The sequence below is a fragment of the Bos grunniens genome, chromosome 1 (assembly GCF_055505025.1).
Source record: "Bos grunniens cultivar Pamir isolate PY7600 chromosome 1, Bosgru_T2T1.0, whole genome shotgun sequence".
NCBI lineage: Eukaryota > Metazoa > Chordata > Mammalia > Artiodactyla > Bovidae > Bos > Bos grunniens.
In genome coordinates this window covers 56516208-56532892 of record NC_141165.1, presented here as the reverse complement: position 1 = coordinate 56532892, position 16685 = coordinate 56516208, and positions in this window count along the sequence as shown.

The following is a 16685-nucleotide window of genomic DNA, read 5'->3' as shown; positions in this document are numbered from 1 at the left end:
TTTCCACAGTTTATTGTGATCCACACAGTCAAAGGCTTTGGCATGGTCAATAAAGCAGAAATAGATGTTTTTCCTGGAACTCTCTTGCTTTTTCGATGATCCAGCAGATGTTGGCAATTTGATCTCTGGTTCTTCTGCCTCTTTTAAAACCAGCTTGAACATCTGGATGTTCAGGGGTCACGTATGCTGAAGTCTGGCTTGGAGAATTTTGAGCATTACCTTGGTAGCATGTGAGATGAGTTCAATTGTGTGGTAGTTCGAGCATTCTTTGGCATTGCCTTTCTTTGGGATTGGAATGAAAACTGACCTTTTCCAGTCCTGTGGCCACTGCTGAGTTTTCCAAGTTTGCTGGCATATTGAGTGCAGCACTTTCACAGCATCATCTTTCAGGATTTGGAATAGCTCAACTGAATTCCATCACCTCCACTAGCTTTGTTCATAGTGATGCTTTCTAAGGCCCACTTGCCTTCACATTCCAGGATGTCTGGCTTTAGGTCAGTAATCACACCATCGTGATTATCTGGGTCGTGAAGATCTTTTTTGAGCAGTTCTTCTGTGTATTCTTGCCACCTCTTCTTAATATCTTCCGCTTCTATTAGGTCCATACCATTTCTCTCCTTTATCAAGCTCATCTTTGCATGAAATGTTCCTTTGGTATCTCTGATTTTCTTGAAGAGATCCCTAGTCTTTCCCATTCTGTTGTTTTCCTCTATTTCTTTGCATCGGTCGCTGAAGAAGACAGAATGTGGTCCACTGGAGAAAGGAATGGCAAATCACTTCAGTATTCTTGCCTTGAGAACCCCATGAACAGCATGAAAATGCAAAATGATAGGATACTGAAAGAGAAACTCCCCAGGTCTGTAGGTGCCCAATATGCTACTGGAGATCAGTGGAGAAATAACTCCAGAAAGAATGAAGGGATGGAGCCAAAGCAAAAACAATACCCAGCTGTGGATGTGACTGGTGATAGAAGGAAGGTCCGATGCTGTAAAGACCAATATTGCATAGGAACCTGTAATGTTAGGTCCAGGAATCAAGGCAAATTGGAAGTGGTCAAACAGGAGATGGCAAGAGTGAACATCAACATTCTAGGAATCAGCGAACTCAAATGGACTGGAATGGGTGAATTTAACTCAGATGACCATTATATCTATGACTGAGGGCAGGAATCCGTTAGAAGAAATGGAGTAGCCATCATAGTCAACAAAAGAGTCCAAAATGCAGTACTTGGATATAATCTCAAAAACAACAGAATGATCTCTGTTCCTTTCCAAGGCAAACCATTCAATATCACATAATCCAAGTCTGTGCCCCAAGGAGTAACGCTGAAGAAGCTGAAGTGAAATGGCTCTATGAAGACCTAGAAGACCTTTTAGAACTAACACCCAAAAATGATGTCCTTTTCATTACAGGGGACTGGAATGCAAAAGTAGGAAGTCAAGAAACACCTGGAGTAACAGGCAAATTTGGCCTTGGAATATGGAATGAAGCAGGGCAAAGACTAATAGAGTTTTGCCAAGAAAATGCACTGGTCATAACAAACACCCCCTTCCAACAACACAAGAGAAGACTCTACACTTGGACATCACTAGATGGTCAACACCGAAATCAGATTGCTTATATTCTTTGCAGCCAAAGATGAAGAAGCTCTATACAGTCAGCAAAAACAAGACCAGGAGCTGACTGTGGCTCAGAGCATGAACTCCTTAATGCCAAATGCCGACTTAAATTGAAGAAAGTGGGGAAAACCACTACACCATTCAGGTATGACCTAAATCAAATCCCTTATGATTATACAGTGGAAGTGAGAAATAGATTTAAGGGCCTAGATCTGATAGATAGAGTGCCTGATGAACTATGGAATGAGGTTCGTGACATTGTACAGGAGACAGGGATCAAGACCATTCCCATAGAAAAGAAATGCAAAAAAGCAAAATGGCTGTCTGGGGAAGCCTTACAAATAGCAAAGAATTATAAGTAACATTTATTAAAATAACACAATCACTAAATAAAAGTCAATTCATGTTCAAAGAACTTATGAAAAAATATCATAGAATATTTAGCAATTTATAAATATTTTCATAAATAGTTAATAGTAATATTGGACTTCTAGAGATAAAATTATTAAAATTCCATTTTACATAAAATTCACTTTTATAGAACGCCTTTTTCTTGGGATGACAAACAAATATGGCACTATTGTGATAACCTGTAAGTTCTTGATTCTCAAACTCACATTGAAAGCATAATATATAATTCCTCATCACATAGTAAAGAAAAGTCATAGTAAATTGATTTTAGATACAGAAATCACGCATTTGTTATTTAATAATACAACAGAAATTTTCAGTTTTCTCAAAATAATCTATGTTATTATAAATCCAAAGTCCTGTTTAATGCAATATCAATTATTAACTATTGTGGGCATTTAATTAATTGTATATCATAAAAATTTAAATATACTCAGTATTATAAAAAAGTATTAAATTCCTCTGAAATATTTAATGACCTAATAAAGTCATTAGTGTAAATAAGAAAATAATGGCTCCATATCAGATTGCTTCATGTTTTCTGAAACTTCAATTTTTATAATAGCTTTGATGACTCACCTTTCACAGTAACCAAAAAGAAAAAAAAAATGTCCTTGGTATAATTCTACTATTTAGGAGGTTTCAAATACTGCATGTTTTGTTTACTCTGGACAAAATCAAATGAAAATATCTTATCCACTACAAAACTGGATCTCAATCTTCAGTAAGCTATATTGTTTTTTTTTTATTGTATTTTTTAAAGTTTTTTACTTATAATTCATGATCTCCAGATTCAAAGACCAAAGAGCAAACTAAGTAACCTTTTCATTTTAAAATATAGTAAAATAATTTAAAAATACCGGTATTTCCCCAATACAGGTATATGTCCTATATTGCAAGTTTGGCTTCAACCACTGTAATAAAGTGAGTCATACAATTATTTTTGTATTCTAATGCATTATAAAAGTAATGTTTATAACTGTAGTGCTATTATCTGAGCATCTGAGAATCTCTGATTCTTCAGTAAGAAACTACTATCTTCTTCATGCTACCTGAAAATAGATTTTTCCAAGGTTAGAAATGACTTCATAGCTGTCATAGAGCTTGAAGTAAAGAGATTTCGTGGTGTTTTATCATTTTTTCCCACCGACCTTTGTATTTCCACTAAACAGTATCAATATGAGATTTTATGTTCTTCCAAATCTTTGGAATAATTTTTTTCAATCCATGCCTTTTTCTTCCTCATCATTGTGTTTAATTAATAATTTAGAACTATGCCTTAAGCTATTTCATCTTCTTTAACTGATGTGCACAAAAATTGTCTATTACTTGGAAATGAACAAATGATGATTGTAAGACTTTTTAATATCATATCCTAATAAGCCTCTATCACAGCCATCTGTCTCTCTTATGGAATTTAACTTGGTTGGAATAACTTCACAGTTGTTTGGGATTATGCTGTTTCACAACCCTGGATAGGTTAACTTTTCAGGAAAGTGTAAGGTATGATTTTGTTTTGTTTCCCATAGAGAAGATGAACTCAATACTCCAATTAGCCTTCAGGCCATTAACCAGCTTGTGCACATTTTAGTAATCATATCTTGTTACTTTTTCTAGTTAACTGTATGTGTTTCAGAAATTGCTTTGGAACTTCTCGTGTTGTTCTGCTGAAATTATCATTAAATAAATGAATCTTTAATATGTACTCACTATTTGTGTGATAATTAGGTTGTAAAAATTTGACAAATGTGCTTTTACAAAGCTCTTGCAGTGTAGTGTGTATAACAGGAGATTATGTTAAGTAGGTATAAAAACAGAGCTGAAGTCCTTCAGGCTGTTGGAATACTTCCTTCAATGACCACACTCTCTGTATCTCAAATTTGAAGTATAATTCCTTTGGAATTTTGTCTACCAAATTGGCTTGAAATCACCCTGAAGTCAACCTTAGAGATCTTAGAATTCTGATACTTGTCTCTTCTCAGTTCATCTATATAAACCTTACTAACAGTGTTCCAAGCCTCCTTCCTTCCTTTGTTCCTTCTTTCTCTCCTTCCTTCCTCCCTACCTCCCTTCCTTCTTCCCTCACTTTCTTCCTTTATTTTATTTTGTCCTAAGGTTCTGCATTTAGGGAACTCTGGCCATATGAGAATTTCTAAAATCTACTAAATGTATTTCAGAGGCTTATTTCATGTGATTCTCCTTCCTCTAAAATATCAAAACAGAGTAAATACCAAGCCCAATTTCTTCATAGTAAGTGTATAAGAAATGCCATATTGTATAAAACTGATCTAAACTTCTCTAAAAATAACTCTTAAACCTTTTAGAGAATAGCATAGAAATGACCTTTCAAGATGAAAATTCCAAAGGTGAGGAATATACACATTTCATAATTTTCTATTGTGGTTCTACTACTCATGACTTTTCCAATTCTTTCTTGAGTTCATTTTTTTTTCAAGGACTTTCATATGCCTTTTGAAGCTTATAATTTACAAAGTAAGTTAAAATTTATTTTCCTTCATCTGTAAATATGCATCAACATATGTTTATCCTATGTGATACACTGATTAAACTCTCACATAGTCAGGAAACAAATTGGTCTTTTCTTTTTCTGGGTCTCATAGTTAATAAGCACTGTATTCATCTAACTCTAGGTAAGCACAGTGAAAATTTCATGTATAGAGTCAACCAAAGACTTCCTATTCTGAGACTGTCATTATAGCAGTGCTTCCCTGGCTTTTTCCTAGTTCTCTTATGACTTGCTTCCCAGGTTGACGTGGTTGGTAAAGAATCTGCCTGCCAGTGCAGGAGCTACAAGAGACTTGGGTTCATTCCCTGGGTCAGGAAGCTCCCCTGGAATAGGAAATAGTACCCACTCCAGTATTCTTGCCTAGGAAATCCTATGGACAGAGGAGCCTGATGAGTGGGCTATACTCCTTGGGGTCACAAAAAGTCAGACACAACTGAGCATGCACTTCTTGTGACTTGCTAGAAGATATTCTGGACACCCTGTTCAGAGTGCATTGACAACAGTACTTTGTATCATAACGTTTTATTTTCTTGTAATAATGTTGTAGCACAATGATCTCAAATCAAAATTTTCTCTCAAAGATTTATCCATAAAAATTAACAGCAAAATATAAGGATAAACTATTTCCTGTGTCTTAATAAATGAATCAAATGGTTGTACCTACTCCTGAAGCAGGGAAAGTACCCATTCTAGTATTCAAGCCTGGTGAATTCCATGGACTATATAATCCATGGGGTTGCAAATAGTCAGACACAATTGAGTGACTTTCACTTTCACTAATAGAACTGTATCAGTCACTGGAGATATGAAGACATATGACATATATTTTATTCTTAAGTCAAATACTGGAGCATACTTAATGAAAAAGCAAATCATTTTTAGATATCACAGATTATACAATGAGAATAATTAATGAAAGCAAATAAATGCACTGAAAGTGACTGGAGAATAGATGCAGTCCAGGCTAGGGATAGGGACGATAGGCTTCCTGGGGTGGATGAGCACTTAGCTGAAGCTTAAAGAACAGTCCTGGGAAAGAGGGATATCTTAAAAATCAAATGGGATTAATAACAGCAACTGTCACTGAGTACTGACCACATGTCCCTGTGTGCCACATTTTTTCAATATTTATATAACCTCATTTAATCTTTACAATGATCTGACAAAACGGGGGCAGATATTCTTACTTTAAAGAGAAAAAAGTCAGATAGATTAAATAACTTTTTCCAAGACAATTCTGCATGTAAATGATGTCTCCATGAATTGAACTAAAACTGACTGCGATGACTGTGTTCATTAGGACTCAGTTCAATTTCACTATTTAAACATTTACTTATTATCTTTTATGTCAGGCCACCGACCCTTTGGTTCTAGAGAAATGAAAGCAGATAAGATGGAGTCATTGCCTGGAAGGAACTCATTAGCGTGGCTCATTCTATCATTGTATTGCCTTCCCATTTTGAACAACTGAGGAAGTCAATTAGGTTTAAAAAAAAAATGTTCATTTTTCAAAATGCAAAACAGGTATATTTCAGTTCATTGCCATTGATAATTTGAGGATGTTCTTAATTATTGCTTCATGTGATTTTAATAACCTCTTATAACCTTGTTTATAAATTATTTCTCTGTATAACATTTATATCACTCTATAATTTCTCCTCATTTATATTGAAATTCTTGGCAGGCCCCATGGTACTTAGGGCTTTTATATCTAGCATATAAACTAACATCAAAAAACATTGCTGATGCTAATTTGAAGGTATTATTATCATTCTTGTAAATAGCCTTTCCAATCCATTAACAGTATGCTTGCATTGTTACATTTTTAAAATTCAGTGTATATGATTATTACTTTGCTTGCTTCAAGCTTCCCGTACTTTATTTCCCCAATTCAGATGATAATGTATGTAACTGGAAAGTTTACAACTTTAACTCTCCTGTTACTATGATGTGATTCTACAAACATTTGTAAACATGAACTTTAGAGCTATGGTTTGCCTAAGGGACCAGTTATTTAAAACTATGCAAGTTCACAAACCAACTTGTGCAGTGCTGAGACACCAAGTATTTCCTTTCTCTCAGGAGAGAGGTTTTTTTTTCCCTGTAATCACGATGCTGAAACAGATAAATACCAATGTAAATAGCAAAGTCTATTTCCTGTTCACCCGAAACTATTATAACATTGTTAATTGGTTATATTACAACATAAAATAAAAAGTTAAAACATAAATAAATAAATCTCCAGTTCAGTTCAGTTCAGTCACTCAATCGTGTCTGACTCTTTGCGACCCCATGAATCACAGCACGCCAGGCCTCCCTGTCCATCACCAACTCCCGGAGTTCACTCAAACTCACGTCCATCGAGTCGGTGATGCCATCCAGCCGTCTCATCCTCTGTTGTCCCCTTCTCCTCTTGCCCCCAATCCCTCCCAGCATCAGAGTCTTTTCCAATGAGTCAACTCTTCTCATGAGTTGGCCAAAGTATTGGAGTTTCAGCTTTAGCATCCTTCCTTCCAAAGAACACCCAGGGGGGACTGATCTTCTTTATTTTTTTTAAAATATTAATTTATTTATTTTAATTGGAGGTTAATTACTTTACAATATTGTATTGGTTTTGCCATACATCAACATGAATCCCTCACAGGTATACATGTGTTCCCCATCCTGAACCCCCCTCCCTCCTCCCAATGAACTGGTTGGATCTCCTTGCAGTCCAAGGGACTCTTAAGAGTCTTCTCCAACACAACAGTTCAAAAGCATCAATTTGCCGGCGCTCAGCTTTCTTCACAATCCAACTCCCACATCCATACATGACCACCATAGCTTTGACCAGACAGGCCTTTGTTGGCAAAGTAATGTCTCTGCTTTTGAATATGCTATCTAGGTTAGTCATAACTTTCCTTCCAAGGAGTAAGTGTCTTTTAATTTCATGGCTGCAGTCACCATCTGCACTGATTTTGGAACAACCCCAAAAAATAAAGTCTGACACTGTTTCCACTGTTTCCCCATCTATTTGCCACGAAGTGATGGGACCAGATGCCATGATCTTAGTTTTCTGAATGTTGAACTTTAAGCCAAATTTTCACTCTACTCTTTCACTTTCATCAAGAGGCTTTTGAGTTCCTCTTCACTTTCTGCCATAAGGGTGGTGTCATCTGCATATCTGAGGTTACTGATATTTCTCCCAGCAATCTTGATTCCAGCTTGTGCTTCTTCCAGCCCAGCGTTTCTCATGATGTACTCTGCATAGAAGTTAAATAAGCAGGGTGACAATATACAGCCTTGACGTACTTCTTTTCCTATTTGGAACCAGTCTGCTGGTGCTGCTGCTAAGTCACTTCAGTTGTGTTCAACTCTGTGTGACACTCTAGATAGCAGCCCACCAGGCTCCCTTGTCCCTGGGATTCTCCAGGCTAAAATACTGGAGTGGGTTGCCATTTCCTTCTCCAATGCATGAAAGTGAAAAATGAAAGTGAAGTTGCTCAGTCCTGTCAGATTCTTAGCGAACCCATGGACTGCAGCCTACCAGGCTCCTCTGTCCATGGTGTTTTCCAGGCAAGAGTACTGGAGTAGGGTGCCATTGCTTTCTCCTGGAACCATTCTGGGTGTCCTAAAAAGAAAGAAAAAAGAATGGTGGGGAAATGACATTTGGGACTCAATTATATTCGGTTTTAGCATGGACAGATGTGATAAATAGTGACTAATTCTGTTTCATGTTGAATAGAAATTCTGAAGCAATTATTGTTTCCACTTAGTGACTCCAAAAGGCTGACATCTCCTTCATGAGTTATGTACATTATTGTGGGGCCTTGCTTCAGGAGTACTGCACTCACCCTACCTGATTAAGTTACAAAATTGCTTGGACATTTCTGAATGAGGCTTCCCTCATGGCCCATATGGTAAAGAATCTGTCTGCAATGCAGGATACCCAGGTTTGATCCCTGGGTCACAAAAATCCCCTGGAGAAGGGCATGGCAATCCACCCCATTATTCTTGCCTGGAGAATCCTGTGTTCAGGATCCTAGTGGGCTATAGTCCATAGGTCACAGAGATTCAGATGTGACTGAACAACTAACACTTTCATTTCTGAATAAGTGAACAAGTCATATGAATACCATGTTTTAGTATTTTCTATTCTAACCTGAGTCATTTACTTAATCATTATAAATGCTCATTTTGATGCTAAACTGGAAGTTTGAAGTATCTTAAGAAAACAGTCAAAATCTTTCCCATCCACGTTTCCTTTCCAATAAACATGTATTTGAATTATTTGCTTTTAAAATAATCTGATAAATGAATTTACGCTAAGTGAAAGAGATCTGTATGCTTACAAATCAAAAAATTAAGTTTTGAAAAGTGTGTTCTCATGGCTGTTGATTTGATTTTGAAACACTTAAAAGATATCTTGAGACTGAGTTTATATGTCAAACAAAAACAAAGACATTTTAACACTTTTTTTTTTTTGTTAACTCTTCATAGATATGGTCATCCTTTTGTTTGGCAGGTTTCTCCAAGTGTTATCTCAATTAGATTACCATGTTGATAAAGACAATTGGTTCATTAAAAAGAACTACTGGAGGCACCCAAGATAAGAGAATATATCTTTCCACCATTATTGCCAGTACCTCTGGTAGTTTTCTTATTATTATTACTTTAACTCAGTAATGTGCATGTAAGTTTCCCCCTTGTCTTTGCATTTCTTGATAATTCATTTCTTTTAGTGCCATATAATATTCATTGTTTAGAGGTACCTCTGTTGATTTACCCACTCACCTACTAAAGGACATCTTGGTTTCTTCCAAGTTGTGGCAATTATGAATAAAACTTACAACAACCACGTACAGATTTTTGTGTGGACTTAAATTTTCAACTCCTTTGGTTAAGTACCAAGGAGTATAATTCCAGGATCACCTGATAAAAAATATGTTTAGTTTTATAAGAAACTAGCAAGCTGTTGTCCAGAGTGACTGTACCATTTTGCATTTCCACCAGCAATGAATAAGAGTTCATAATGCTCCTTATTCTGTCCAGCATTTGGTGTTGTCAAATGTTCTGGATTTTGGCTACTCTGTAACAGGTATGGGGCTTCCCTTGTGGCTTAGTGGTAAAGAATCCACCTGCAATGCAGGAGATGTGGGTTCAATCACTGGGCCAGGAAGATTCCCTGGAGAAGGAAATGCCAACCCAGACCTATATTCTTGCCAGGAAATCTCATGGTGAGCTACAGTCCATGAGGTTTCAAGAGTTGGACATGACTTAGAAACTAAATCACCAATAGATGTATAAGTAATATTTTGTTTTAATTTGTATTTCTATGATGATATAGAATGTGGAGCATCTTTTTACACCTTTACTTGGCATATGTTTATCTTCTTTGGTGAAGTATTCATTAAAGTTTTTGGCTAACTTCATAATCAAGTTGTTTTCTTATTGTTAAGTTTTAGATATTTTTATATATAGGATAGCAATCTTTTATCAGATGTATCTTTTGCAAATGTTTTTCCCAATCTTTGACTCATTTTCTTGTCTTGACATTGTCTTTTACAGAGAAAATTTTTATTGAATTTCAGTTTTTCATTTTTTTCATCAATAGTGCCTTTGGTATTATATCAAAAAAGCATTGGCATACCCTACGTCATCTGGATTTTCTTTCATGTTATCTTCTAGAAGATTTATAGTTTTGAATTTCCCTTTTAGATCTATGATGCATACTGAGTTAAGTTTTGTGAAGAGGGTAAGTCCTCTGTCAAGATTGATTGATTGATTTTGTGCATGTGAATGTATAGCACCATCTGTTAGAGACAAAATGTTGGCTCCTTTGTATGGCCTTTCTTCTTTTGTCAAAGATCAATTGACTATATTTATACAAGAATGGGTGTTCTTTGGAAGGAATGATGCTAAAGCTGAAACTCCAATACTTTGGCCACCTCTTGCGAAGAGTTGACTCACTGGAAAAGACTCTAATGCTGGGAGGGATTGGGGGCAGGAGGAGAAGGAGATGAAAGAGGATGAGATGGCTGGATGGCATCACCGAATCGATGGACATGAGTCTGAGTGAACTCAGGGAGTTGGTGATGGACAGGGAGACCTGGCATGTTGCAATTCATGAGGTCGCAAAGAGTCGGACACGACTGAGTGACTAAACTGAACTGATACAAGTCTATTTCTAACCTCTTTATTCTGTCCCATTGATCCATTTGTCTATTAATTTTCCAATAGTACACCATTCTGATATTTGTAAGTTAATAGTTAAGTTTTAAGCTGAGAAAATTCAGTCCTCTAACTGTGTTCTTCGCTTTCAACATTGTGTTGACTATTCCAGGTCTTTTGCCTCTCTATCTAATCTTTAGAATCAGTTTGTTGGTATCCACAAAATAACCTTCTGTAATTTTGATTGGACCGCATTGTGATCCATAGATCAAGTTGGGAAGAACTAACATCTTGACAATACTAGCACAGCTCATTTTATTGCACTTTGGTTTCTGCTTTTTGCAGGTACTGTTTTTTACAAATTAAAATCTTATGGTAACTCTGCATTGAGCAAGTCTGTCAGAACTATTTTCCTAACAGCATTTGCTCACTCTGTGTCTCTGTGTGACATTTTGGTAACTCTTACAGTATTTCAAATTTTTATTATTAATATATTAGTTACAGTGATCAGTGATCTTTGATGTTACTACTGTGACTCACCAAACACTTAGATGATGGTTAACAATTTTTAACAAAGCTTATTTTAATTAAGGTATGTGCACTTTTTTCTAGACATGATGCTATTATATACTTAGTAGACTATTATGTAAATCTTCACTTTCACTTTTCACTTTCATGCATTGGAGAAGGAAATGGCAACCCACTCCAGTGTTCTTGCCTGGAGAATCCCAGGGACGGGGGAGCCTGATGGGCTGCCGTCTATGGGGTCGCACGGAGTCGGACACGACTGAAGCGACTTAGCAACAGCAGCAGCAACTTTAATATGCACTGGGAATCCAAATAATATGTGATTTGCTCTACTGTGATATTCATTCTGTTGCAGTGCTCTCGAACTTAACCCACAGTATTTCCAAGGTATGATGTATTGAGTCTTCTTATACGTGAACTTGGATTAGTTTTCCCTTTTTTAGTTCTTCCTTGATTTCATTTATTGGAGTTTTGTAGTTTTCCTTCTATAGATCTTTACATATTTTGTTAGATTTATGCCTAATTATTTCATTTTGGGTGGGTAGTAATATAAATGGTATTATGTTTATAATTTCAGATTCTACTCATTTTGTTTGGTATTAATGCAGAGATTTTAAGACTGAAAATCTAATAGATGATATGAGTTCTAGCCCGTTCTCACTTCATGGCTTTTCATTGGCCACATAGATTCCTTTGTCTCCATCATTGCTGTTTATAGCTAATGTGCATCTTAGTTTCAGACTATGTCAAGCATCTACTGAGATTATAACTGATGAATGATAGCTAAGAGTGTGTCACCTTCTAGCATTGTTTTGTACTGATTCTTATATTACTGTTATAAGTTGAATGGTGTCCCTTCTGAATTCATATGTTCAAATCCTAACCCTCAATGTGACTGCATTTAGAAATAGAGCTTTGAAGGATAAAATTAGGTTAAATGAAGTCATAAAGATGGAACACTAATCCAATATGACCGGTGTTTTTATAAGAAGAGGAAGAGAGACTGGGACATATGTATGGGAAAAAGGCTATGTGAGGATATTTGAGAAGTGACCATGTGCAAGCAAAGGAGAGATGTCTCAGGAGAAATTAAACCTGTCAACCTTGATCATAGACTTTTAGCTTCAAGAACTGTGTAAAAAATTTTGTTGTTTAAGCCATCACGTCTGTGGTATCTTTCTATAGGGGCAGACTCAGCAAAGTAATGTACTAAACTGTTGCTGATATCCAGGTGCTCAGTTCTGCTCTACTGACTTAAATGTGACACACTAGTTTTCTTCTGACTTTGACGTTGTATTGGTCTTTGCAATGCTTTTTAATTCTCTCAATGTCAACACTCCAATCATCATTTCCACTGGGACTATGGAAACAGGTCCCAGTGGTCTCTATTGTTTAAGACTTGGCAGCCAAGAATCGACCTGCAGTGCAGGAGACCAAAGTTTGATCCCTTGGCTGGGAAGATCCCCTGGAGAAGAGCATGGCAACCCACTCCAGTATTCTTACCTGGAGAATTCCATGGAAAGAGGAGCCTGATGGGCTATGGTCTATGGGGTCACAAAGAGTCAGACATGACTGGTCAGCTAACACTGATAGCCAAATATTAGTATTACATCAGAAATTCACCTAGACATCCACTGAAAAAGATCACCTACAAATAGGGCTTGAGATATTTTAGAAGCTCTGTCTTAATACTTACGATTGGACTATTTACGCAAGTACCTTTGTTTATTATACCATCCTGGTCTTTCCCTTCAAAATGGTTATCAAAATTTTTAATTATTTATCTGCAAGCCTATTTTCAATTAGCCATAAAATATAGTCTTCAGTAATATATACTGTATTTAACATATCCTTTTGAGCAGTATTTTCAGAATAAGGGAAAAAATAAGATACTCATTTAAAATTGTCTGAAGGCTAATAGTATTTAGTAGAGTAACATGTAATGCAATGACATGAATGTTACAGTAGTTATGATATTTGATAAATTGTTTAATCATTTGATTATACTTAAACTTGGGCTTTTGCCTTTTATAAGGTGAGCCAAATTGAAATATTTGTTTTGTGTAATCTGTCCAATTAAATTTTCATTCTTATAAACATTCTAATAGATAAATATGTAGATATGAACTGTCCTGTGAAATATTGCTATATTAATAATGCCTTTCAAATATTTAAGTGCTAATTTAACCAAATACAAAGGATCATTAAAATTGTTTATTTTATCCCATTTTTACACACATTTCACATCATAAAGATGGTAGGTTAAATTAACAAAAAGTCTCAAATATAATAAAACAATTTTTAACATCAGATAAGTAGAGTAGTGAAACATAAAAAAAAAATTCTGAAATTATTAGACAATGTGAACTCTTCATATTAAATGAAATGGATAATAAAATGCCTATAGCAGTTCATGCTGCAAAGTAAACTGTAAATATCTGGTAATCATGGACCCATTTTTGAAAATTACATATATGCATATATATAAATACACATATATATAAAATCAAGAAATTCTTTTCACTTAAAAGATAATCAGAAATATAAATTTATATATATATATATATATATCCATAGAACATGTAAACGTATGTGGATAGTTTTGTGGATATACACATGTTCATTTATACTTATGGTTATCTTTTAAATGAAAATAATTTTTAATTATTATATATGGCCTAAATTAAATGTTTGTGAAATTGTCTAATATTGCTTCTTTAATTTTGAAGAGACTGAAAAAACTATTGATTTATTTTACAGTTACAGTTTACCTTATGAATTGAAAAAATACAGCAAAAAAGGAATTTGTTTCTATTCTTTGAAAAAATATTTATTATAGAGAGATAATTGAATAAGATGAAAGCAAACATTTTAGTCACGTATTCAAGAACAACTATATATTACTACTAGAAATAGAAACCAAATAAATCTCAGTTTCATTGCAACTGTTCAACTTGTCACCAATTAAAGAAGGCCATTCACCAGCTCAAAAGAGATGGGGAAATGCTAAACATTCAGAAATTGAGCAAAAATTCATTTACTTGAATTTTTTTAGGAAAAAAAAGTTTTACAAAGACTTTCTTAAAAAAAAAACTAATACTCTAGATACAACTCATGGTATGAATTTAATAAATTAAAAGCATTGCTTGGGAAAAAGTAAGGTTCTATGCCTAGAAAAAGGCTAATTTTCATACATACATTGTGTCATAAACTACTGTGATTAAAATAAAAATATTATTGTTGTCTATGATATAAAGACATAAGTAATGCAGAGTGTCATTATGTACCTTAAAAGACAACAAATAAGGTCCTTTGCAATATATCAGCACTTCTTACATTCTTTCATGCATCCATATGGTTTAATTTGTTGTAAATTAGAATTCATTTGATAGTCTTTTTTTAAATTTAAGTTATTAAATCAAAGTAACTCAACATGATAGGTACTAAACATTTTTGAAGGCATTTTGATGCCATTAGGAACTAGGGTAGAATACCTAAAAGTGAAATGAGGCATATTTTATATTACTTATATGTCAAGTAAACCCTATTAGTTAAAAGCTACAGAGATGTTGACTATATAATAATGAGACACTGGAAAGTAGAAATTTAAAGTACATTTTAATTCAATACCGTGTAAATTACACATATCCTCCAACAGAGTTAGTAACTAGGACTGATTGATTCCGGCCCCCAGTGAATTCATGCCAAATGTTCTAATTTTTTTTTTCACAACTAAGAAGCAAAAAGAGACAATAATTCTTTCAAAAAAGATCAAACCCATGGTTAAAAAATGGAATGAGCAACAGGATCTAATTGTTACAAAGCACCCAAAGTAAAATGACAGTAAGATTTTCAAAATTAACCAATTAAAATATTTTAGTGGACACAAGCAACTGACACTGTTTCCACTGTTTCCCCATCTATTTCCCATGAAGTAATGGGACCAGATGCCATGATCTTCGTTTTCTGAATGTTGAGCTTTAAGCCAACTTTTTCACTCTCCACTTTCACCTTCATCAAGAGGCTTTTTAGTTCCTCTTCACTTTCTGCCATAAGGGTGGTGTCATCTGCATATCTGAGGTTATTGATATTTCTCCCAGCAGTCTTGATTCCAGCTTGTGCTTCTTCCAGCCCAGCATTTCTCATGATGTACTCTGCATATAAGTTAAATAAGCCGGGTGACAGTGGAAACAGTGTCAGACTTTATTTTTGGGGGCTCCAAAATCACTGCAGATGGTGATTGCAGCCATGATATTAAAAGACGCTTTCTCCTTGGAAGAAAAGTTATGACCAACTTAGATAGCATATTGAAAAGCAGAGACATTACTTTGCCAACAAAGGTCCATCTAGTCATGTCTATGGTTTTTCCAGTGGTCATGTATGGATGTGAAAGTTGGACTGTGAAGAAAGCTGAGCACCGAAGAATTGATGCTTTTGAACTGTGGTGTTGCAGAAGACTCTTGAGAGTCCCTTGGACTGCAAGGAGATCCAACCAGTTCATCATAAAGGAGATAAGCCCTGAGTGTTCATTGGAAGGACTGATGTTGAAGCTGAAACTTCAATCCTTTGGCCACCTGATGCGAAGAGCTGACTTATTTAAAAGACCTTGATGCTGGGAAAGATTGAATGCGGGAGGAGATAGGGATACAGAGGATGAGATGGTCAGATGGCATCACCGACTCAATGGACATGAGTTTGAGTAAACTCCGGGAGTTGGTGATGGACAGGGAAGCCTGGAGGGCTGCAGTCCATGTGGTTGTTAAGAGTCAGACATGACTGAATGACTGAACTGAACTGATCTGACCTGGGGGGTCCATCTTTCAGTGTCATTTCTTTTTGCCTTTTCATACTGTTCATCAGTTTCTAAAGGCAAGAATACTGAAATGGTTTGCCATTCACTTCTCCCGTGGACTGTGTTTTGTCAGAACTCTCCACCATGACTCATTTGTCTTGGGTGGCCCTACACAGCATAGCTCATAGTTTATTGAGTTAGACAAGGCTGTGGTTCATGTGATCAGTTTGATTAGTTTTCTGTGACTGTGATTTTCAGTCTGTCTGCCCTCTGAGGGATAAGGATAAGAAGCTTATGCAAGCTTTCTGATTAGAAAGGGGGAAATTGTGTCTAGTTCTGATGGACAGTGCCATGCTCAGTAAATCTTTAATCCAATTTTCTGTTGATGGGCGGGGCTGTGTTCCCTCTCTGTTGTTTGATCTGAGATGAAACTATGGTGGAGGTAATGAAGATAATGGTTATCTCCTTCATAAGATCCTGTGCACACACTGCTGCACTCAGTGCCACCAACCCTTTAGCAGGCCATTGTGGACACATGCCTCTGCTGATTCATGCCTCCACCAGAGACTCTTAGACCTTCACAGGCAAGTCTGGGTCAGTCTTTTGTGGGGTCACTGCTCCTTTCTCCTGGGCCCTGGTGCACACAAGGTTTTGTTTA